The sequence below is a fragment of the Dasypus novemcinctus genome, chromosome 30 (assembly GCF_030445035.2).
Source record: "Dasypus novemcinctus isolate mDasNov1 chromosome 30, mDasNov1.1.hap2, whole genome shotgun sequence".
NCBI classification, from domain to species: Eukaryota; Metazoa; Chordata; class Mammalia; order Cingulata; family Dasypodidae; genus Dasypus; species Dasypus novemcinctus.
The window spans coordinates 6,396,484-6,419,950 of NC_080702.1; the positions used below are offsets into that span (position 1 = coordinate 6,396,484).

The 23,467-nt window shown below is 43.2% G+C and overlaps 1 long non-coding RNA gene and 1 other non-coding gene across 3 annotated transcripts in view; one reads left to right on the top strand and one right to left on the bottom strand.

Moving 5' to 3' along the window:
- Positions 1 to 808: 808 nt before the first annotated feature.
- Positions 809 to 23,467, top strand: part of LOC131276945 (uncharacterized) — a 128,122-nt gene continuing 105,463 nt past the window's right edge. For both annotated transcript variants that reach the window (XR_011647770.1, XR_009184160.1), the window contains exon 1: positions 809 to 938. This is a non-coding gene — a long non-coding RNA (uncharacterized lncRNA). The remainder of the gene's footprint in view (positions 939 to 23,467) is intronic.
- Positions 19,019 to 19,080, bottom strand: LOC131276959 (U7 small nuclear RNA). Its single transcript, XR_009184174.1, has one exon. It is a non-coding gene; the product is annotated as a U7 small nuclear RNA (small nuclear RNA).

Sequence of the window (23,467 nt, forward strand, 5' to 3'; positions counted from 1 at the left end):
GATGTCTAGACATACATTTAGGTCTTCGAAAATATCATTCACCTATGTTTGCTAATTGTTGAATTGCTTCACCCTTTCATTAAATTCATTGCTAATTGTTGAATTGCTTCACCCTTTCATTAAATTCATTCTTAGGTGTTTTATTTGTTAGAGGCTAAATGAATGGATTTTCCTAAAAAAATCTATTTCTTATTATTTTCGGCTGTATGAACAAAACTGACTTTTGAGTGTATGTGTAGTACAATTCAAGTTTACTTAATGTCTTCACTTGTTCCAGTAGTGTTGTGGATTCTTTGGGATTGAGTATTTAAAACTCTATGTCATCTGTGTATTAGGACAGTTTACTTCTTCCATTCCAATTTGGATGACTATTTCTTTTTCTTGCGCGTTTGCTCTGGCTGAAACTTCCAGTATAATGTTGAATAACAGTGATGAAAGTGAGCTAACATCTTGTTCCTGACCTACTGGGAAAGACTTTCAGTCTTCCGCTTTTGAGTGTGTTAGCAGTGGGTTATGTCAGTGCAGCTGTGAACAGAGTGGAATGTGTTCCCCCAATGACTGTCCACTCAGAGAGCAGCAGAAAGCCCCCAGGATGTGGGGTGCCTGTGAGTGCATTTCTAAAATCCTGGAATAGGAGCTAATTGTCTAAGACCTACATTTTTGTGGTTTTGAATTACATATTTCTTACTAATATGCATGTGTTCCAGTTTTAATAATAAGATAATGATAGTATGCCTGAAATGTTTGTGTTCTTAAACTTTAAAAATTCCGAAAACCCTATTAAATGAACTTTTCTTTTTACAGGTTATTTATAAAATAGTACTTTAACTGGAGCAAGAACCAAGTACTCACCGGAATCCTTGAGGACCATGAGAAGTATAAAGATTATTTTGCGGGATGTTGGTGTATTTTCCTGATGATAGATATAAAGCCATAAGGTGGTAATATTTTATTCCAGATATTAATGACATTGAACCTATGTGATTGTGAATCTAAAGCAATGGAAATTTTTAAAAAATTTGCGGAATATAAACTGCCGTTGCAAACACTAAGTATGTATGAAAAGATTGATATAAAATTAAATAGAAATTTAATCACTCTGTAGGCAAATGACTCAAAGTATAAAAACAAAACATTTCATCATAAAATAAATATAAGAAACTAAAATCTAATGATTGTAGGAATACAGTACATATATACACAAAGAACATAATTTAGAAATGAAATCCAGTGTAACTTACTGAAATAACTTAGATAATTGATTTTGAAAATATATGGACCTTTAGATTTTGGTGATGTGGTAATGTTCTCTTCAAGGGAGGAGTACATATAAAAGAAGTGTCAGTTGGAGAAAGACAAAATAGATAACAAAGGGTGCAATAGAAGTAATGAGAGTGAGGGCCCGTTTATAAGAATGATAGAAGTACAGAATCCAGAAATATCAGGAAGAAAGCTTTCATCCGTCAAAACCTTTCATGAAAAATCTAGAAAGAGAAATCTGTGTTGTTGAGAAAGCTGTTTTGAATCTCACTTTAATCCACAATTTTTTAAAAGTGTACGAATACCAACAGAAAAAAATGCATGTTACTTTCAAGTACCTGTGTAATACAGGGAGAAAAGGAGTAAGTGAAGAGTATCTTACCGCGAATGAAAGCTCTTCGTCATGACTACATGATGTTCTGAAATATACTTTCTGAAAAGAAGATAAAAGGCATTAAGAAAATGAAACAATGTATGATAAGACATCATAAGTTGAAAAAAACTCATAGTGAATGAGAATACCATAATAAGAACAATGGGAAAATAGTTCAAAAGTGAAATGTAATCTCTTAAGAAATAGGGTGACAAGATGATACTTAAGTACAAAGTGAAGGTTAAAAGAATAGAAAGAGCTAAAAAGAAATTAAGTGGAGAATGTTAAAATTCGTAAAAAAAACCTTTCTGAAAAGATGAGGAATGGTACAGATGGTCCAGTATTTGCACTCTGGAGTGCCTGGACCAGGAGGCGGGTGGGGCCATCCCAGTCCCTAGGCCCTGGCTGGGCCCTGTGGTCTGGGTGGGCCTGCATGTGGGTGGTCCTGGAAGCTGCCCCCTTCCCTTTCCTCCCATGATGCTCAGCTGCAGGCTGCAGGCCTTGGCAGTTGGTGGGTGGTCCTGGAAGCTGCCCCCTCCCCTTTCCTCCCATGATGCTCAGCTGCAGGCTGCAGGCCTTGGCAGTTGGTGGGTGGTCCTGGAAGCTGCCCTGCCTCCTCCCATGATGCTCAGCTGCAGGCTGCAGGCCTTGGCAGGTGGTGTCCAGGCTTCAGTAGCCAGGCCTTGGGTGATGGCTGTGGCTCCCCAGGTGCCAGGCCACCTTGAGCTCTGCAGCCTGGGGATGTTTGTGGTAGGTGTTAGTCCTGTGCGGTGAGGAGGGAGCCGACCCTTCTGCTGAGTTTCTTGTCCTTTACTGCACTGAACGTCCTGTGGCAGGAGTGGGAGGTGGTGCATTTGTCTGCCGTGGACCTGAGGGGACTCCAGAGCACTGATTTGTAAATTAACGTGGTGTGTTCCTGCTTGTCCAGGGCAGTCCTGGTTTATGTCTGTTGTCCTACTTTTTCATGTCACTCCCTCTCACTAAGAATATCCTGATGTGACTTTATGTTATATGGTCATGTTATTGGGTGTATAATGAAATTTACTTAAGAAAGTTTGACTTAATGGCTGAATAACTTAATAATTCAGGTAAAAGTTTAAAAATAGGATGTACGATCAATCACAGATATATATGCTTGTACCTGGCTGGCCTATTCATTCAAGGAGGTGAGAGAAATTGTAAGTGGATGTCTAGGAGGGGGTAGAACTGAGGGAATGGACTGGAGAGAGAGTGGCTTACCTTTAGTTGTGTACCTGTTTCAACATTTGATTTGTTTATTAATATGAGCATGTGTTTATTTTCCACAAAATACAAAATAATAAATACAGATTATGGGGAGGGGTCACTCCAGGCATTTGAAGTATGTCCTGTTATGTGCATTTTCCTTCCAGGAGGCCCCTAGTCAGCTGAACATTCCTAGACAATAGGACAAAATTTTGGTTTTATATTCCTGTCCTTTGTTTTTTGAAATGTCATTAATTATTGATTCAAAAAATTAATGACTATAGGGTTATTCTAATTATACTTTTGTTCCTGTATGAGTTTTGTTAATTTGTATCTTTCAAGGAGTTTTGGGTCATTACATGTAAGTTATCAAACTCTTGGACATAGGGTTGTTCATAGTCTTGTTTGAGTATCCTTTCAATGTGTAGGGAACTAGTAGTGATGACCCCTCTTCCATTCCTGGTATTGGTAATTTGTATCTTCTCTGTTTTATGTTTGATTAACGTAGAGGTTTATCAGTTTTATCTTTTCAAAGAACAAACTAATGCTTAATCTGGGCTTAGTTTTCATTTTTTGCGAGTAATGTGAAGGAGTGCACTTGCTGGACTGTATGATAAGTGTATATTTAGTTTTAAAGAAACGGGTAATTTTCAGAGTGACTATCATCTTTGAGCACTAAAGAGAGATCCAACTTCTGTGCATTAGCAACAGCATTTGGTATTGTCACTTTACATTGTCTTAATAATGGTGTAATTTGCATTTCCCTAATTGTTAATTATATCATTGCATCTCTTCATGTACTTATTTCCTATCTGTGTATCTACTGTGGTGAAATGTTTGTTCATGTATTTTACTCACTTTCTAATAGTAATGTTTTTATGATTGAAGTTTGGAAATTCTTTTATTATATTCTAGATAGGAATTTTTTTTTTTTTTTCCTAGAACCATGTCTGGAGTTTGAACCTGGGATCTCAAAAGTGGGAAGCCAACATTCAACCACTGAGCCAAATTGGCTCGATCAAGTTGTTTTTTTTTGTTTGCTTGCTGGTTCTCTGTTGTTTTTTTTTTTTTTTAAGAGGTATTGGAACTGAAGCTGGAACCTCCCATATGGGAAACAAGCACTCTCGCTTGAGCCATATCCACTCCCAATTTTCTAGATATCTGTTCCAGATATCAGCTCTAGATTTCCTAGATATGTGTTCTTTCTTTGTCATAAGTTTGCAAATATTTTTGCCTGTCAGTAGTTTGCCTTTATAATTTATCATTTGCAGATCAGTATTTTAAAGTTTGTTGAAGAACGATGTGTCATTTTTGTTTTTTTATGGATCTCTCATTCAGTGCACTCTTCCTTAGGATTCTGTCTCCATGTTTTCAAATATCAAATAGTTTTGATGATGCCCCAGTATTTCTATTGCCTATTCTGACCACTCCACTGATTCTTCTGCTTCTATGTAAAAATTAAAAAAAAAAAAAAACTTTTTTGTTTTTAAAGTAGCTTTAAATGACATAAATGTTCCATCATAAATATAGGGGATTCCCATGTACTCTACTCCTTCCCTCTACCACACTTTCCCCCATGAACAACATCTTTCATTAGTGTGGTCCATTTGTTACACAGCTACTGCTTTGTCTAATCCACCATGTATCTTGCCGGGACTACTGTGAGAGCTGCCTACCTGGTCTGCATTTTGATCTGCTTGCCACTGTGGTTCTTATCTTGTAGCCGTTCTTATCTTGTAGCCAGAATGAGCCTGTTAAAGCCTGAGTCAGGTCCTGTCCCTTGTTATTCTTTACTGAACCCCCATATATTCCCAGCTATAGTAAAATATGAAGTTCTTATACTGGACTACAATGTGTGCACCAAGTTTTAAAAACAGTTTTATTGAGATATATTCACATACCATACAATCTATGGAAAGTGTCCACAGTTACTTTTAGTATAATCAAAGAGCTGTGCACTCATCAACACAATCAGGTTTAGAACATTTTCTCACTCCAAGAAGAAAAGCCCCATACCCCTTAGCAGTCACCTCTCAATCCCTGTCATCCCTCAACCCCATCCTTAGCTAACAACTAATCTTAGTCCATCTCTATAAATTCCTTTATCCTGACATTTTATATTAATGAAATAGTAGAATATGTTAGTACTTTATGTCTGGTTTCTTTCACTTAGCCTATTGCTTTCTTAAATTGTTGAAAATTTTTAATAGTGAAGTTGTATGTTTATAGAAAATTCATGTAAAAAATACAGTGTTCCCATGTATCTCTCTATTGACACTTGGCATTAGTGTGGTACCTTTTTTAGGATTGATGAAGGAAAATAAGATATTACTGATACCTATAGTTCATAGTTTTCATTAGGTGTTTTTTTCCATATACCATTCTATTATTAACAACATATAATAGTTTCATACATTTGTCATAATTCATGAAAAAATAGCCTTGTATTTGTACTATTAACCCCAGTCCATCATCCACAACAGTGTTCACTTAAACAATCCCGTGTTTTGGCTTCTAACTTTCCTTTCTAGTAAAGTACATGACCTTAAACTCCTCCTTTCAATCTTACTCATAAACATAATTCTGCACAGTTAACTACATTCCCAATAATGTGCTACCATCATCACTATCCTAAATAGAAATTGTGCACAATTCAAGCATCAACTCTACATTTGCTATACCCATTCTGTCCCTGGGTAAGTTCTATTCTAGATTCTAAATCTCTTGAGTTTGCTTATTATAATTAGTTAATATCAGTGAGATCATACATTATTTGTCCTTTAGTGTCTGGCTTATTTCAATGCATATAATATCCTCAGGGTTCATCCATGTTGTCACATGCATCTGGACTTCATTCTTTAATAAAGCTGGATAATATTGTGTTGTATGTATTTACCACATTTTGTTTATCCATTCCTCTCTTGGTGGGTATTTGCTGTTACCTTTTGTATTTTGTGCGTTAACATTGGTACACAAATAATTGTCTTAAATCCTGCTTTCATTTGTTTTCGATGTATATCTAGAAGTGGGATTGCCAGGTCATATGTTAATTCTAATTTAACTTTTTGAGTTACTGCCCAACTGTTTTCCATATTTGGCTCCATTATTTATATTCCTGCCACCAGTGTATAAGGTTTGCTATTTATATACATCCTCACTAGCACTTGGTATTTTCCAATTTTTAAAATAATAGCCATTTTAATGGGTGTGATGTGATAACTCATCATACTTTTAATGTGCCTTTCCCTAATGGCTGATGAATTTGAGCATCTTTTCATATGCTTATTGGCCTTGGAGGTTAGCTGGTGACTGTCTTCCTTGTCCCCTTGTCACTGGCTAATTCTTTGATGTGGAAATACCTCCTCACCACTTGGCTGCTTCCTCCTCCTTTGATCCCCAGCTCCAATCTCGTCTCCTCTGACTTGGGTAAAATAATTTTTTTGGGGATTCCAGGGCTGGACATTGAATCTGGGACCTTGTTTGTGGGAAGCTGGCACTGAACCACTGAGTCAGTTGGTTTATTCATTTGCTTGTTTGTTTTTAGGAGGCACCAGGAACGAAACTTGGGACATCCCGTATGGGAAGCAGGTGTCCAACTGCTTGAACCACATCCACTGCCAATATCTTTCTTACCTGCTCTGTTATCCTACCACTGACCCCTCATGTTGTATTTGCTGATTCTTTAGCTTTTGCTCCCTGGATTGTAAATGACTCCTATAAGGTTTACATTCCTCTCTCCCTGCCCTGGGCCTAGCACAGGGTCACATATACAGTCATCACTCACTCACCATTTAGTAGAGTGAAAAGAGTGGAGGACAGTGCCTGGTGCCTGGCTCTTTCCACCATCTGTACGATGCCTCTCCTGGCAGGGGAGGTGCTTTCAGACCATCACATCTGCAGGACTTGGATGTAGTTGAGACTCGCTGTGGGCTATGAGGTCAGCCCAGCTTGGGTGGAATTGTGACTCCTGTGAAGTCATATTCACAGGGTGTAGCCTAACGTTAGACTTCCCTGTACCTAGATCCTGACATGTACTTGCTGGGTCACTTGAGGGAGAGTACTTGAGATCTTTGTGCCTGTCGCTCATCTGTAAAATGGTGATTAATAAACATACCTAAGTTTTAGACTTTGTTTTATAATTAAAATCTAACGTTAGCTTGCCTGCCTCCTCAAGCAGTCTCCTTCCATCCTTTATTCCTCCGAAAGGAGAGTCATAGACTCAGTGGGTCCTATGCGTATTTTAAGAGAAATTGTCCAGAAATATGTCATATCTTAGGTATATGCATTTTACTATACAGAGCAGAGGTGACTTTTCATCCTTTGTTCGCTCTGGTCCTAGGGCCTTGATGTCAGTCCCACACTCTCTAGGTGAGCTGTGATTTGTCTAAACCTTAATTCAAAGCAAAAATAATCACCAGCTTCAAAACACTAGATATATCAGATGTGTTTTATTGTGTGTACTAGCGATGACTCTGCCCGTTCCACTGTCAGACTCCCCTTCCCTGGGCCCACCCTCTTCACCCCAGGCTCCCCATCTACCAGTACCTTCCCCGAGGCTGCTTTTACCCTGGGCACCCCATCTGTCCTTTCCCTGGATCCACTATATCTTTTTTCTTTTTTTTAAGATTTACATTTTATTTCTCTCTCCTCCCCTCCCACCCTTGTTGTCTGCTCTCTGTGTCCATTCACTGTGTGTTCTTCTGTGTCTGCTTGCATTCTTGTCAGCAGCACCAGAAATCTGTGTCTCTTTGTGTTGAATCATCTTGCTGTGTCAGCTGTGTGTGTGGCGCCGCTCCTGGGCAGGCTGCACTTTTTTCATGCGGGGCAGCTCTCCTTGCAGGGTTGTACTCCTTGTCCATGGGGCTTCTCTACACGGGGGACAACCTGTGTGGCAGGACACTCCTTGCATGCATCAGCACTGCGCGTGGGCCACCTCCACATGGGTCAGGAGGCCCTGGGTTTGAACCCTGGATCTCCTGTGTGGTAGGCGGACGGTCTATCAGTTGAGCTAAATCCCTTCCCAATCTTGAATTCCCATCCCTTAAAGTCAAAACACATTTTTAATATTTCTGGGTCAGGTTTCTACTCAGGTTTCATCTGTCGTGCTGCTTTCCTCACCATATTAACTGGGACATCAAAACTTTAAAGAGTTAAGTCTGGCTTCATCTGTCTCCAATTCTACACATCAGTGGCTTCTTTATACTTGATTTACAGAGAATAGATAAATTATATAAAAGAAAAAGAACCAGGTTTTTAACATTTATTTCTCTCCCCTCCCCCCCCACCCTGTAATCTGCTCTGTTTCCATTCACTGTGTGTGCTTCTGTGACCACTTATCTCCTTATCAGCGGCACCGGGAATCTGTGTTTCTTTTTGTTGCGTCATCTTGCTGTGTCAGCTCTCCGTGTGTGTGGCGCCATTCTTGGGCAGGCTCCACTTTCTTACGCGCTGGACGGCTCTCCTTCATGGGGCACACTCCTTGCGCGTGGGGCTCCCCTACGCCAGGGACACCCCTGCGTGGCAGGGCGTTCCTTGCGCGCATTAGCACTACATGTGGGCCAGCTCCACACGGGTCAGGGAGACCTGGGGTTTGAACTGTGGACCTCCCATGTAGTAGGCGGATGCCCTATCCATTAGGCCAAGTCCACTTCCCAGAACCAGGTTTTATTTCTAAAATGTCTGGAAGACTGACAAGAAAAATGGGAAGGGCAGGAGGCACCTGTGGGCAGCAGTGGACTCTGCTGGCTCCACGTCTGGAGGGGATAGGCCGAGGCTTCCTCTCCTGTCTGAGTAATCTGACTGCTGGGATCCTTCCAGATGACAGCCCCAACCCCCAACTTCTGTAACAAAACTGCAGGAAACAGAGAGGAAATGGAAACCTTAGTCTTTGGGGCTCCATTTGGCTCTAGGAGTGCAGAGAACAGGTGTTGATTTGTATAACACTTTTAAAGTTAACAACCCCTGGTCCAGCCTGCAGGAAAGTGGACAAGGCTGCTTCTTGAGGTTCTGCTGCCTCAGGCCAGCATTTGTCTCTTAAAACTTGTCATGGTAGAGCCGCACGTGGAGAGAAGTGAACGGGCTGAGGGCCCAAACAGTTCTGTCTCCTGCAAAGCCCTGACTCGTGGTGACAGAACCCTGTAGGCAAGGCTCCTCCTAGTGGGTTCATGAAATTAAAGGCTGGGATGGATGTGAATGTAAATCCAGTATGTCTCTGAGAGGTGCCAGGTCCTCCACAGGAAATAAGGGGGCCCTGCTGGGGCACACCCCTGGGTGTTGGGCAGCATGTAGGGCATTAGTGCCTTCATCCACAGGGTTATTCTTAGGGGTGCTGGCCCCTATGTTGGCCATCGGGTGCTTTGGCTCCAGGGCCCCAGGTCTTTAGGCCTAAGCTTACCCCAAAGTGATATGTGGTGTGGGGGCCCCACTCCTTTCTCCTCTTATACTGAGTGCATCAATGTTGGAGCTCAGATCTGTGATCTCCACTTGGCTCCCAAAGCTCTTATGGGCTGCTGAAACCCGACCTGGAGACGACTGGAGTGGTACTGCCGAATGTTGAGCATCGCTGCTTCATGCTGGGGTTGAAATAGGTCACAGCACAGGGCGTGTTGGTGGTGGCTGCAAAGCCAGAGGCATTGCCTGTGGTGGAGGAGAACACGGTGGGGGTGGACCCAAAGGCCAGCTGGAGCCTGGCGTGGCTGCCCAAGGTGAAACCTCTAGGTATCAACCCACCAAAGCTAGCAGTGGTGATGCTCAGGTGTACCTGGCCTTTAGCAGAGGCTGAGGTGGGAGTTGCCAGGTTTTCAAATTGGAAAGAATGGTCAAAGCCGAGGTTTCCAGGAAGCTGCCCACTAGGGACTCCACATAGGAGCTGGGGTGCTGCTACAGGGTTAAAGGGGAGTTTACACTTTGGGGTCGGGCTGCAGAATCCAAGTGTGTGCAGGCTGGGGGTGTCTGTGGCTGAGGCAGCGCCGCCGCTGGATGTGCCTGAAGGGCCTGGTCAGATGGTAAGAAGCTGGCACTGGAGCCAGCAGGAGGCCCACAGAGCAGTGGAGGGGGGAGGGATGTGGTATTCATCAGGGAGACCCGATGGTCAGAGGAAGGTGGGCAGTCAGGGCTGCAGGTGTGCTGGTTGAGGGGCTGGAAGTGGCTGCAGAAGCAGCCTCTGGAAGGCCCGTGGAGTGAGGGTCCCCAGGCCTAGTGGTGGGAGGGGTGTCCATGAGAAGGAGTCAGGGGAGTCCACACACGCCGGAATCACTGAGCTCATTCTGAATATGATGGGATACCTGCGGAGGGAGGAGGTGCTGGGAGCTGTGCGGAACTCAGAACTGGCATCAGTTGTAGCTGTCACAGACTCTGGGATGCACAGGGACTCCTCTCTGGAGTCTCCCCGAAATTGGCTTGACCATGCAGCAGCTGCAGGAGCAGGCTCTGGGCTTCTTTCACAGTTCCCACCTTCTGTGGTGCCGGGATCCAGGGCAGAAGAGGACCTAGCACACAGCCCAGCCTGGTTGGTATCTGATGGTGGGGGTGGCAGCAGGGCTCAGCTAGGTGAAAGAGGCTGAGGGGAGAGGGTGTGCCAGCACGTCAGGTGGGGCTGGGACAGTGAGGAGAGAATGGGTCTGCTGCGCAGCATTTCTTCTGAGGGAAAGGACCCTCTGAGGTGGCTGCTGCAGTGGATCCCAGGATGAGCCCTGGGCCTGGGGAGTCCTTCCCACATCTCCTCAGCTGTGTACTATTGTGGGGGATGCAGAGGCAGCTGGTGGAGGAGCAGTCCAGGAGCAGGCCAGGGAATGTCCTAGAAGGCTCTGAGGTGCTGCATTCTGGGGTGCTTCAGTCTTACCACCCGGGGAACTGTTGATTCGTCCAGCGCACTGTTTCCTTTTCCTGGGTCTAGATTCTCAGCAGTGACTCAGTACCCTAGCTGGTGTGTGTGTTTGTGTGTATGTGTGTGAGAGTGTGATGGCAGCCTCAGGTGGGCCCGTCACCTGTGTGACAGCAGAGGAATTTTACGTTAATGGTGCCTGGACTGTGGAATATGGGTGAGCCATCCCCTAACTTTTTTCTGCTCTGAGGTGACTGAAGCCTGATTGATCTGGATTTTTCTCGGGGTTTTCATGGAGGCCGAGGAGATAGGAAGATGCCCATCCTTGCTCACATTCTTTGTGTATCTGTAAAGCAGCTGGGAGACAGACAGGGCTGGATCTCTCCTCTTCTCAGGGGCAGCAAACCTGGAATGGAGCTCTCTGAGTTCCTGACAGCATTTCCTATGTGCATGGTTCAGAGAGCTCCAGGAGTTCTGGGTGGAGCTGCTTTCTGTGCTTTGGCAGGGAGTTTTCTCTTAAGGCCCAGGTATGGGCAGGAGGGAGGCCAGGCTTGCCCTGACCCTCAAAGGCCTAACGCAGACTCTGCAGTCCCGGAGCCATCGGAACCCTTCTTTCATTGTCCTGATAGGTCTTTGGCCTTGTTAGGAGCACAGCTTGCCCAGGGAACTGCACCCCTAGGATTAGGAATGCCTGAGAATTCAAACTAGGGGGCCGTGAAATGGAAAGTCATACGTAGGTTCCTCCAAGAAACCCAGACCCCAGTGACGACCACAACGAAAAACGCTGTAAGTTGCGTCTAGTTCAGGGACATCATTTGTTTGTCATTGGTTAGAATTCCTCTCTAGGCCACTAGAATTAGCAACACATTTTCAACCATAGCTATTTATGTTCTTTTTCTTTTTTATAAACTTTAACCTCTGAATACTTCGTGTGTGATTTCAAAATATGTTCTGTGACTGAAAGTACAAGAAGAAAAAACAAAACCAATGTCATGCTGTAGCCAAGAGAAATGATTATTTTTGTTCACCTAAAATCCCTGTGTGCCCCTCTTTTAGCTGCTTAATTGTATGTCCTAGATAAAGGCCAATATGGTTCTCCTGTTTTTGACTTTGTTTGGAATTGTTTTCAGTGTTTGCTCTGGGGATAACTTCTCACATACTAATCAGTTAATTTTTTAACAATTCAAATAAAAGGTAGATCCCTCACAGTGATATAGAGTATTTAAACTCCTACTCTTGGTTATACTTGTCATATGCATTCTCTGTACATGTGGTATGGCCATCTACCCCCAAAATGGTCTAATTTCTGCCAAATATTCATTCATATATTAATTTAATGATATCTGTTCCTGAAGTTCAAAATTTTCCTCTTATAATTATTTTTATTCTTCCTGAAGATGTTTCTTTCGCATCTTTATAGAGCAAGTTGTCTAGTGATGAATTTAGATTTGTCTGTCCTTCCCGTTTTCTTTTTTGCCTTGAATCCTTGGACAGGTTTTGGTGTATGTAGTATTCTGGGTTGATATTATTTTATTTCAGCACTTCAAAGATCCTGTTTTACTCTCTTCTGGCCTCTATTGGGTCTGAGGAGAAATGACAGGCCTTCAAATTGTTTTTCTCCTATAATGTGTTATTTTTCTTAGGGTCCTTTCAGAATTTTTCATCTTCGATTGTCAGCCGATATTTTAAATGATGTGTCAGGGTGTGATTTTCTGAGCTTCTCAGATCTGTGTATCACAAGGTTGGGTAGTGTTCAGGCTGTTTTAGCCCATATTTATTCTGAACCATTCTGTGTCTTCTCCCTTCAGCATTTAGCATGAATATTGACTGTCCTACAGGTTTCTGAGGTTCTGTTAACTTTAGTTTAACCTTTTTGCCTGCTCTGTGTTCTTCATTATATCACGTTACTGCTCTGCGTTCCATGTCACTGATTCTTTCCTCTGTTACTTCCATTCTCTTATTTATCCCACCCAAGGAACTTCTGAATTGTGGGTTGTTGTGAACTTAGAAAACGAACATACATAGCATCATACAGGGCTCTCAACGTCACTCTACCACCAATGCCTTACAATGTCAAACATTTTTAATCTTTAAAGAGCATCCTCAAAATATTACTAGTAATCAAAATACCTTATGATGGTGTATTTTTCCCCAAACCCACCCTATCATCATTATTTTTATATGATTTATATGTGAATATGCATAAACAATAGTGTGTAGTGGAAGTTGTGAACTTAACAAAGCAAACGTGTATAACATCATGAAGGGGTCCCGTACATCAGCCCACCACTGCGGTCACCCCTCGGGCTGATGTGTGGTTTGCTGGCTCGGCGGGGGAGCGGCTGCGGTAGGCCTAATTCCGCTGCCCCCATAATAGGGTGGTTGGTCGGGTCCACCGCCACCCCTGAAGGGAGCTCGGCATGGGCGCAGAGTGCCCTCGGGTCTCCCCTTCTCGGCAGCCATGCTTCCGCGGCCGCCCCTCCTCCCGGATGGCGCCACACGATGCCTGTGGGGCGGCACCCTTCTTCTTCTTTCTCCCTGCGCAGGCGCAGGGCGGAAAATTCCAGTCTGCCCTTTTCCCCTCCCCCGACAGCAGCAACAGCCAGGCGTGGGCGGAAAAATCCAGTCTGCCCTTTTCCCTTCCCCCGACAGCAGCAGCAGCCAGGCGTGGGCGGGAAACTCAAGTCTGCCCTCCACCCCAGCAACAGCAGCCACCAATCCCTAAACCCTGCCCCTTCCCCCAGCAACAGCAACAGCCAATCCCTAACCACCACCCCTCCCCCGTCCAGTACCGCCCACTGACCTTTCGCCGGCAACCAATCAGAACAGGGCGTGGCTTCGACCAATCAGCCTTCCCCAGCCCCTATAAAACTGTTGCCTCTCCCTCAGTAAAGTGGACTTGCGTGTTTACCTTGTCTCTGCGGTAGTTCTTCTGCCGTGCACCCTCCAGTCCTGAGAGCCCCCGACAAGGGCCTGGCCTCCCTTGTCCCCAGTTCGTCGCCTGCTTCTCCGGGCGACCCCTTCGTCGCCAGCTTCGCCGGGCAACCCCGTCAGCCGAACTACTCAACCCCTGTGAGACCGATCCCTCGTCTGCTGCCGGACCGACCCCTCGTCCCAAGTGGGACCGACCCCTCGTCCCAAGCGGGACCGACCCCTCGTCCAGAGTTGGACCGACCCCTCGTCCGCAGCCAGACCCCACCTCTACCGACCGAGCAAGCCGCCGCAGTTGGCGCCCAATGTGGGGCAAGGCAACCGCACCTCTACCGACGGAGCAAGCCGCCGCACACTGCCAACAGTGTTCATTGTTACGTGACATTTGTAACAAAATATGAAAGATTGTAATCAAAATCTTACTACTAACTATAGTCCTTATCTTACATTTGGTGTATTTTTCCTCCAACCTACCCTATTATTATTTTTAAAACATTTTTTTTGACAGAAGTTGTAAACTTAGGAAACAATCATGCACATGTGTAGAATTCCCATACAACACCCCTCTAGCAACATACCACTGTGTGATGGCACATTTGTTAAAGATTATGAAATAATATTGGGTAATTATCAGGTTCATAGCTTATATTTGGCACATTTTTTCCATACTCGTACATTATCAGCACAGTACATCTTTGGTATATAAGCATGAATATTACGCTATTATTGTTAACCACAATCCGTAGGTCATTTCAGTTGTATTTTTCTCATGCTTCTCCATATTCCCATCCCCCCTGCAACAGTGATGTATATCTCCTATAGATCACAAAGGACACTCTGTCCTCTGTACCATCAACCAAAATTCTCATCCGCCTCTGTGTTTACTGTGTTAGCCCCTAGATTATTCCCTAGCTGTCTGTCAATTGCCTTTATATCCCTAGACTACACTTTTCAGTCACATTCCCATTTATATAACAGATGTTAATCACTCTAATATATTACCATTCAGCTATATATGTTTTCACCCTTTTACAGTACTTTTAATTAAAACGTCTGTATAAATTAAATATCAGTAGTCCATGTCAGTCCTGCTCTTATCTCCTTGAAGCATCCACTACCTACTACTGAGTCTTCAAGATACTTTACTACATTTTTTTCCAGAAGCTTTATGGTTTTTGCTTTTGTATTTAGGATTTGGTTCTATTTTGAATTAATTTTTGTATAAGATGTGAGGTAGGGGTCCTTTTTCTTTCTTCTGGCTATGGATATCCAGTTCTCCCAGCACCATGTGTTGAATGGACTGTTCTCCCTGAACTGGGTGCATCTGACAGGCTTGTCAAAAATCTCTTGACCCTTGATGTGAAGAGCTGTTTGTATTCCTTGAAAGAATCAGTTGATATCAAAAGTTTGGGAAGTCTAGTATTCAAGCCCCCAGCATTGTTGCAAGTATCTGTAAATCTGGTCCCTGAAGTAGTGAAGATTGATTGTCACTATGGGCCATGAGGGGAGGAGGGGAGAGGTATAGAATAGATGGAAGCAGGGTAACTACGGGGCAATGAAACTGCTCCATAAGATCATGTAACGATGGATATAGGCTTTGTTAATGTACACCAAAAATGTATACAAGTCCATAAACTAAAGTGTAAACCATAATGTAAACACAGGGAAACTAAAAATTTAGAAATTTTACAGTCTGAAATATAAACCGTAATGTAAACCGAAATGGAACCAGGTTTGGAAGCTATGTTTCCAAATCTATACACCAGCTGCAGCAAATATAACATGAACAGGTAAAAAGATCGTTGCTGGGGAAGGGGGAAAGGGTTTCATATTGAATATATGGGAATCCCCTCTATTGTGTATGTGAATTACTGTGATCTAAAACTTTTTTGAAGACAAGGTTAAAAATCAGAAAAAAAAATTAAAAAAAGAGGAATGAATGTAGACACTGAGGAGAAGAAATGAAAGAAAGTGCCTTGCCACTGTACATACAGGGCAACACCTATTACAGTGATGAAAGGCAAAAAGTTAAAAACAAAGCTTTATGATATTTTTTATTTTTATTAATACACCAGTTTATATTTTCTTTATCTTCATATTTCTAAATTAGTATGTGTATTTCTAATCTTTAAACCCATCAGTTTATTTCATTTTCCTATTAAGTGCATTTGGCAATATATTAGACTTCATTGTTCAAGACATTTTGGACCACAGAGAGTTTCACCTATGGGGAGGGGAGGAGCACTGTTGTGGGTTGTTATCAATGTGGGTCACATGATTGGGAGGGTGTTCTCCAGGGCATGTATATAGGGGCCATAAAAATGTTCTGATATATGTTGGGTATTTTTATAGTAGTTACAGTTACAGATGACAACTGAGGGAGTACAGAGTTCCTACTCAGGAGAGCTCTGTAACATTCCCCGATGGAACAGCAGTAATCCCCCAAGTGCAACAGCAAAGACCAACAAGGAAGAATGGTCCAACGATGAGCCCTTGATAATGATGACTATGCTTATGAGGCTGTGTGCCTGAAATGTGAACTAGGCCTAGAGCTGTAGGGTGCCTAAGAGTTACCTCTTAAGAGCCTCCATGTTGCTCAAATGTGGCCAATATCTAAACTAAACTCGGCACGTAAATGCAATACTTTCCCCCAGCGTGAGACATGACTCCCAGGGATGAGCCTCCCGGGCGCCGATAGATTATTACGTCACCAACTGGTGATGCAACTAGAAAGAGACCTTGAATAAAAGGTCAACTCAGACCAACAGAGTATCTCAGCCTACATATAGGATGTGTTAAAAACTGCTGTTTTACCTTGTATAAAAGGGGGAAATGGCAAAGAGAAATGAGTATATATGGATGACAGTCTTCAAAAAAGAGTTGGGGGGGGTCATCAGAGTGGTCGTGCTTACGCACACCTCAGCAGGACCCCAGAAACAGCTTAAGGAGATACAACCCTAGGTACTGGTTCTCCTGAAGGCTATGGAGACCCACAGAGTATATGGTCATGGCAGATGGATTTTGAGTTCTTTGCCATGTCAATAGGCCCTACTTTGGGATTTGTGCTCCTGAGAGTGATAGAGCTGGACTCAGATATGACCTGTCTACACATGCCTCTTCTGTCACTTTTACTGAGCCTGTGGTTCGTATTATGTATGGTGTGTACTCAGGAGACTTGAATCTCTGAACTGCCCATGTACCAGCTGGGCCCTGAGCCTCAGCAGAGTTGCAATCCCTACTCTCTGTTTCAGTGGACTTATCCAGGTCAGCTAACAGGGAGGTGAGGATGGTCAACCACCACACCAGGGAACGAAGAGTGCCTACAACTGCAAGCAGGAGAATTGCATTCATCAGTCATGAGGAATCTATGCCTCTTCTTTATATAGAGGTAGAGTGGACATCACCATCCCCAGGGTCCACAGAATGGAGGAATAAAACATGGATTAGAGTGGACTTACTGATATTGTACTGTGAAACTATTGTGACTAGTAATAGAAGAAATGGTATCATTGACGTGAAGAATGTGGCCACAGTAGATGCTGCGGGCAGGGAGAGGGAAGAGAGATGTGATGAGCGGGCATTTTTGGGACTTGGGATTTTCTTAAGTGATATTGCAGGGTCAGATGCTGGACATTATATATCCTGCCATAACCCACTGAATGTACTGGGGGAGAGTGTGAACTACAGGGTAAACTATTCTCCACGTGGTGCAGCAGTGCTCCAAAATGTGTTTGCCAAGTGCAGTGAGTGTGCCACAATGATGGGGGAGGTCGTTTGTGTGGGAGGAGTGGGGTGGGGGGCTGAGGGGTATATGGGAACCTCTTTTTTTATAATGTAACCTTTTTTGTGATGTATTTATCTTCAGAAAAATACAGATTACAAAAATGATGGAGGTGGGAGTTGGGGACTAGGTTATATGGGCACCTCTTATGTTTTTTTAATGTAACATTCTGTGTCATCTATTAACTTTAATAAAAAGAAATGTGTTAATAAAACAAAAACCGATGGTTTGTGAAACCATCACTTCATTTCCATTGGTCTATGTATCTGTCTTTATTTCAGTACCATGGTGTTTTCACCAGTATAACTTGGTAATACGATTTAAAGTCCAGAAATGAGCGTCCTCCAACTTCAGTTTTCTTCTTTAAGGTGTTCCTAGTATTCAGGACCCCTTAACCTTCCAAATAAATTTGATAATCATGCTTTCCAATTATTTTAAAAATGGTGTTGGAATTTCTATCAGAATTGCATAGAATCTGTATATCAATTTGAGTAGAATTTACATCTTAATGTTATTTAGTCTTCTAATATGTTAGCATGGCGTGTTCTTCCAATTATTTACAACTTTTAAAATTTCTTTTAATAATGAGTTGTAGTTTTCTGTATACAAGTGATTTACAATGTTAGGTTGATTCTTAAATATTGGTGTTTTATCTGTCATTTTATTTTACCATTCTTGACACTTTCGGTTACTTTTTCTTACATACTCTATATTTCTAGACTCTCCTGATTTTTCTTTTCAGGCTGTAACATACCCTTTAATATTTCCTGCAAAGCTGGTCTCTTGGTTATAAACTCTCTCAATTTCTGTTTATCTGTGAATATTCTAAACTCACCCTCAATTTTGAAAGACAGTCTTACCGGGTATAAGATTCTTAACTGGAAATTTTTCCTTCACAGTATCTTAAATATATCATACCAATGTTGTCTTCTTTTTATGTTTTTTAAGAATACCCAGTTTACTAAGGCGAACTTAACTTTATTGTTAAATATGTGGAATGTGGGAAGCACATGTGACTCATGTGATAGGGTCTCTGCCTACCATAGGGGAAGTCTCAGGTTTGGTCCCTAGTGTCTCCTGGTGAAAAAGAAGAGAAAGTGTGCCTGTATGGCAAGCCATTGTCAGCGTGACGAGCCAAATGTTTACACTAAGCCAAGTGCCCATATGGTGAGCCGAGTGTCCTCATGGTGAGCTGAGTGTCCACATGACAAACTGAGTCCCCACTTGGTGAGCCAAGTGCACACGTGGGTGTCTGGGTGGTATACTGAATGCCCACACGAGTGCCCGTATGGCGAGCCAGTGCCTGCATGTTGAGCTGAGTGCCCACACAGTGAGTCAGCACCTGTGGGAGTCATGCAGCAAGATGATGACACATTAAAAAAGAGACAAGGGAAGAGTCAAGGTGAAGCGCAGCAAGAGACCAGGAACTGAGGTGGTAGAATTGACAGGGAACTTCTCTCCAGATTAGAGTTCCCCAGGATGGAATCCTGGTGAATCTTAAAGGACAAAGATGAGAAGAGAATACAAAAAAGAGAAATTGATAAAGAAGATCACACAGCAAGTGGACACAGACAGCAATAACAGCAGGACAGGGGATGTAAAGAAAAAAAAAAAATATGGGGAAAGTAAGGGTCTTCCAGCAAGAGCCAGAAGACCTACTGAACAAATTCTAAAAGACCTGTAACACTCACCACTCTCTCTTGCCTCCATGGGAACTCTGTACTTAATCTTATTGGGTGTCCCTTATATGTTATGCATTGGCTCTCTCTTGCTCAGAATTCTCTGTCTTTGGTATTTGACATTATAATTAATATGTCTTGGGGTTGTACTCTTTGAAATTATACATAAGGGAGTGCGTTGTGCTTCTTAGGTATGGATATCCATGTCCTTTAATAGGGTTGTGAAATTTTCTACCGTTATTTCTTAAAACATTCCTATTACCCTTTTCCCCTTTTCTCCTTCTTGGACACCTTTTACACATATATTTGCACATCTTTTGTTGTCATTTAGTTCCCTGAAACCTTGTTCAATTTTTTCCATTCTTTCTTCCACTGTTCTTTTTTACTTTTGCTTTCAGAAGCTATTTCTTCCAGCTCATCAGTCCTTTTTTCTGCCTCCTCAAATCTGTTATATGACTCCAGTATTTTTAAAATTTCATTTATTGCACCTTTAATTCCCATAAGATCTCCAGTTTTTCTGTATGTACTTTGAAATTTGTGCTCGTCCAGTGCCATCTTTTTTTAGTTTTTTATTAAGTTGTCTTCTCTTTTTAAAAGATACATAGATCACAGAAAATGTTACATTAAAAAATATAAGAGGTTCCCACATATATCAACTGTCGCACATTCATTGCTTTTGGTGAATACATTTTGGAGGACTGCTGCACCACATAGATAATAGTTTACATTGTAGTTAACACTCTCCCCAGGCCATTCAGTGGGTTATGGTAAGATATATAATGTCCAGCATCTGTCTCTGCAATATCATTTAGGATAATTCCAAGTCCCGAAAATGTCCCCACATCTCATCTCCTCTTCCCTCTTCCTACCCTCAGCAACTACCGTGGCCACTTTCTCCAGATCAATGCTCCAGTTTCGACCATTAGTAGTCACAGTAGTTCTATAGTAGAATACCTGTAAATTCATTGTAATCTGTATTTTATTCCTCCATTCTGTGGACCCTGGTTTGGTGATGTCCACTCCACCTCTATATTGAGAAGGAGCTTAGAGCCCACATGGTTGATGGATGCGATTCTCCTGCTTGGAGTTATAGGCACTCTCAGCTCCCTGGCATGGCGGTTGACCATCTATACCTCCTAGCTGACCTGTGTAGTAAGTTCAACAAACCGGAGAGTAGGATTTGCAGCTCTGCTGAGGCTCAGGCACATGCCCAGTCCAGAGATTTAAGTTCCTTGGTATATACCAACCCCAACCAACCATGGGTTCAGTAAAAGTGATATAAGAGGCATGTGTAGAAAGGTCACATCTGAGTCCCAATCCATTAGACTCAGGAACACAAATTCCAAAGTAGGGCCCATTGGCAAGGCAATGGATATATTAGGCTTCATTTTTGAAGTAGTTTTGTACCATGGGGCGTTCAAGTATCGCAGGCGAGGAGCTTCAGTGTTGTCTTAATATATCTAATCTCTTTAGTCATCTCATTGAATTTGTTAAGGTGATTTGTTTGAACATCTATGATTAGTTGTCTCAACTCCTTTATGTCATCAGGAGGCTTACCATGTTTCTTTACCTGGGTCATATCTTCCTGTTTCTTTGCATGGATTGCAGTTTTTGTTGGTATCTTGCCATCTGGCTTACTAGATGTATTTATTCTGGGTGCAGTTTCTCTCTTTAGTTTAGTGTTTTTTTGTCCTTTCTCCCTTGCCAGTTGTGTAGTGGGAGCCAAGGATATAATTGGTGTTGAACGCAGTGGAGACTCAAGCTGCCCTTGTTTCCCAAGGACTGATGAATCTCCTCCCTTCTTTCTCCTTTGCAGGGTATGGATAGTGCCACAGCTGTGTGGAATGATCCAGGGTGCGCAGACCTAGACTGTAGTCACCTAGAGAGACTGAGGAAGCTTAAGGTCCCCTCCCCTGCATTGGCAGGGATAGAGCTGCATGTGTGGGCAACATGCTATGCTGTACATGTGCAAAATGACCATAGTTGCCCTGGTAGTCTTCCCAGTATTCAGTCTGCCAGCCGAATGTTCCTGCAGTTCTCCAGAGAGGCTGGTGCAGGGCCCGCCAGCTTCCTCCCTGGTAGAGGTGGGGTTGATGCCTAGGCTAGGGCTGCAGGCTGATCTCGGTACAAGAAGCCAGTCCCTACGATCACTATGATTTTCATCCAGCCCAGCTTCCCCTCATGCTGGGGGCAAAGTCAAAATGGTGTCCACTGGCTTCTTTCTGACTTGGACAGGTGCAAACTTTACCTGTTCTTAGGGTTCTATTTCAGCCAGCCATATTTACTAATCACTAGCTGCAGTTGGTGGCCAACCATCCTTTCCTTCCCTGTTTTTTGGAAAGGGAGCTTCCAATTCCAGAATAGGCCCTGAAGCAGTCAGAGTAGAATGACTGTAGTCCTGTGAGGCATGGCCTTTATTTTCCTGGAGAGGCTGGTGCAGGGCCCCACAGCCTCCTCCCTACTGGAGGTGGGGCTGGGGTTTAGCGTAGAGCTACAATCTGATAAGAATGGAAAGAAGGCTGTCCTTACATCACTGGAATTTTCTCCTTGTGCCAGGGGCAGAGTTAAAATAGTCGTTACCAGCCTTGTTGCCACCAGTGTGCGCTGAGGAGCGGCCTGGGGGCCTCCCGAGGTAAGGAGGAACAGAGCACAATAACACACAGTAACTCAATAACACACAGTAACTGCTCTGGAGACATAGGCTGGTGGGGCAGGTCTGATTTATTAGGGAAGTGCAACAGCTTATAAGGGCTGGAGTGGGGGTTGAGGGGAATGTGGCATGCGCTGATTGGCTGGGCAAAGGGGACGGAGTGTATAGGTTGCTCGCTCTTGTTGCTGGGGAAAGAAGCAGCTTTCAGGTTGGCGAGCCAGGTAGCGCCGGAGGCCATCTCGGTACAATCCGAGACATTTTGCTAGGCTGAGATGTGCTGCCTACAACACAGCCTCTTTCTGACTTGGATAGGTTCAAATTTTAGCCATTCTAAACATTATACTTTAGACTGCCTAATTTACTTTACTAATCAGTATCTGAAGCTGGTGCCCAGTCTTCTCTTCCTCTGCCTTTTTTGGGAAGTGGAACTTCTGATTGCAGCTGAGGAATAGCTCTGAGATGTCTTGTGCTGGCTCTGGAAGATGGGCGCCAGCCTCTGGGGTGTGGAGTGTTCTACTTATAAATCTTCTCTGCAGATGGGCAGTGTCTCCTTCCATGCTTTCAGGGATGTTGGAGGATGCTTCTTCTGGTCTCCTGGAGCCCCCAAACAGGTGCTTTAGTAGATAGCTCAGCGTGATTGCTAACTGTCCTGTGGCATGAACTGACTCTCGGAACTCCTTCCTCTGGCCACCATCTTGCTGGTTTGTCCCTGAGTTTAGATGTTTTATATGTAGGTCTAAAGTTTCCCTCTTACATCTTTTTGTTGTTTGTTTCTTTGTTTTGAACTATCTTTTCTTTCACTCCAAGGAGAGTATTTACCTTTCTCATTGAGCAGAGACTTAATAACTGCTTTGTCTCATCATTCTTTCTGTGGTTCCTTTGGGGCTGTATCTGCTGATTGTTTTTTTTCCCCTGGAGAACAGACCAGATTTTTTTAGTTCTTTTTTTTTTTTTTTAATTTATTAATTTAAAAAAAAATATTACATTAAAAAAATATGAGGTCTCCATTCACCCCCCCACTGCTCCCACCCCACCACTCCCCCCACAGTAACACTCTCCCCCGTCATCATGACACATCCATTGCATCTGGTGAGTACATCTCTGGGCATCGCTGCACCCCATGGCCTGTTGTCCACACCATAGCCCACACTCTCCCACGTTCCATCCAGTGGGCCATGGGAGGACATACAATGTCCGGCAATTGTCCCTGCAGCACCACTCAGGACAACTCCAAGTCCCGAAAATGCCTCCACATCTCATCTCTTCCTCCCATTCCCCGCACCCAGCATCTACCATGGCCACTTTTTCCACACCAATGCCACATTTTCTCGATTATTAACCACAATAGTTCATGAATAGAATATCATTAAGTCCACTCTAATCCTTACTGTATTCCTCCTCCTTGTGGACATTGGCTTGGTTGTATGATATGGCATGATATCCTGGTTGCATGTGGTTGTTATTTAGTTGTGAGACTTCTGAAAGATTGATTTTGCTAGTTGGGACCTCTTGCTATTCCATATGAATTTGAGGATCAACTCTTTCCATTTCTCCAAAAAAAAAAGACCGTAGAGATTTTGAGAAGTATTGCATTTAATCTGTAGATTACTTTAGGTAATATCTTGCCATTTATTAGGTCTTTAATTTCTTTTCAGTAGTGTTTTGTGGTTTTCATTGTACAGGTCATTCATCTCTTTGTTTAAATTTATTCTCAGGTTTTTTTTTTTTTTTAGGTGCTGTAGTGAAT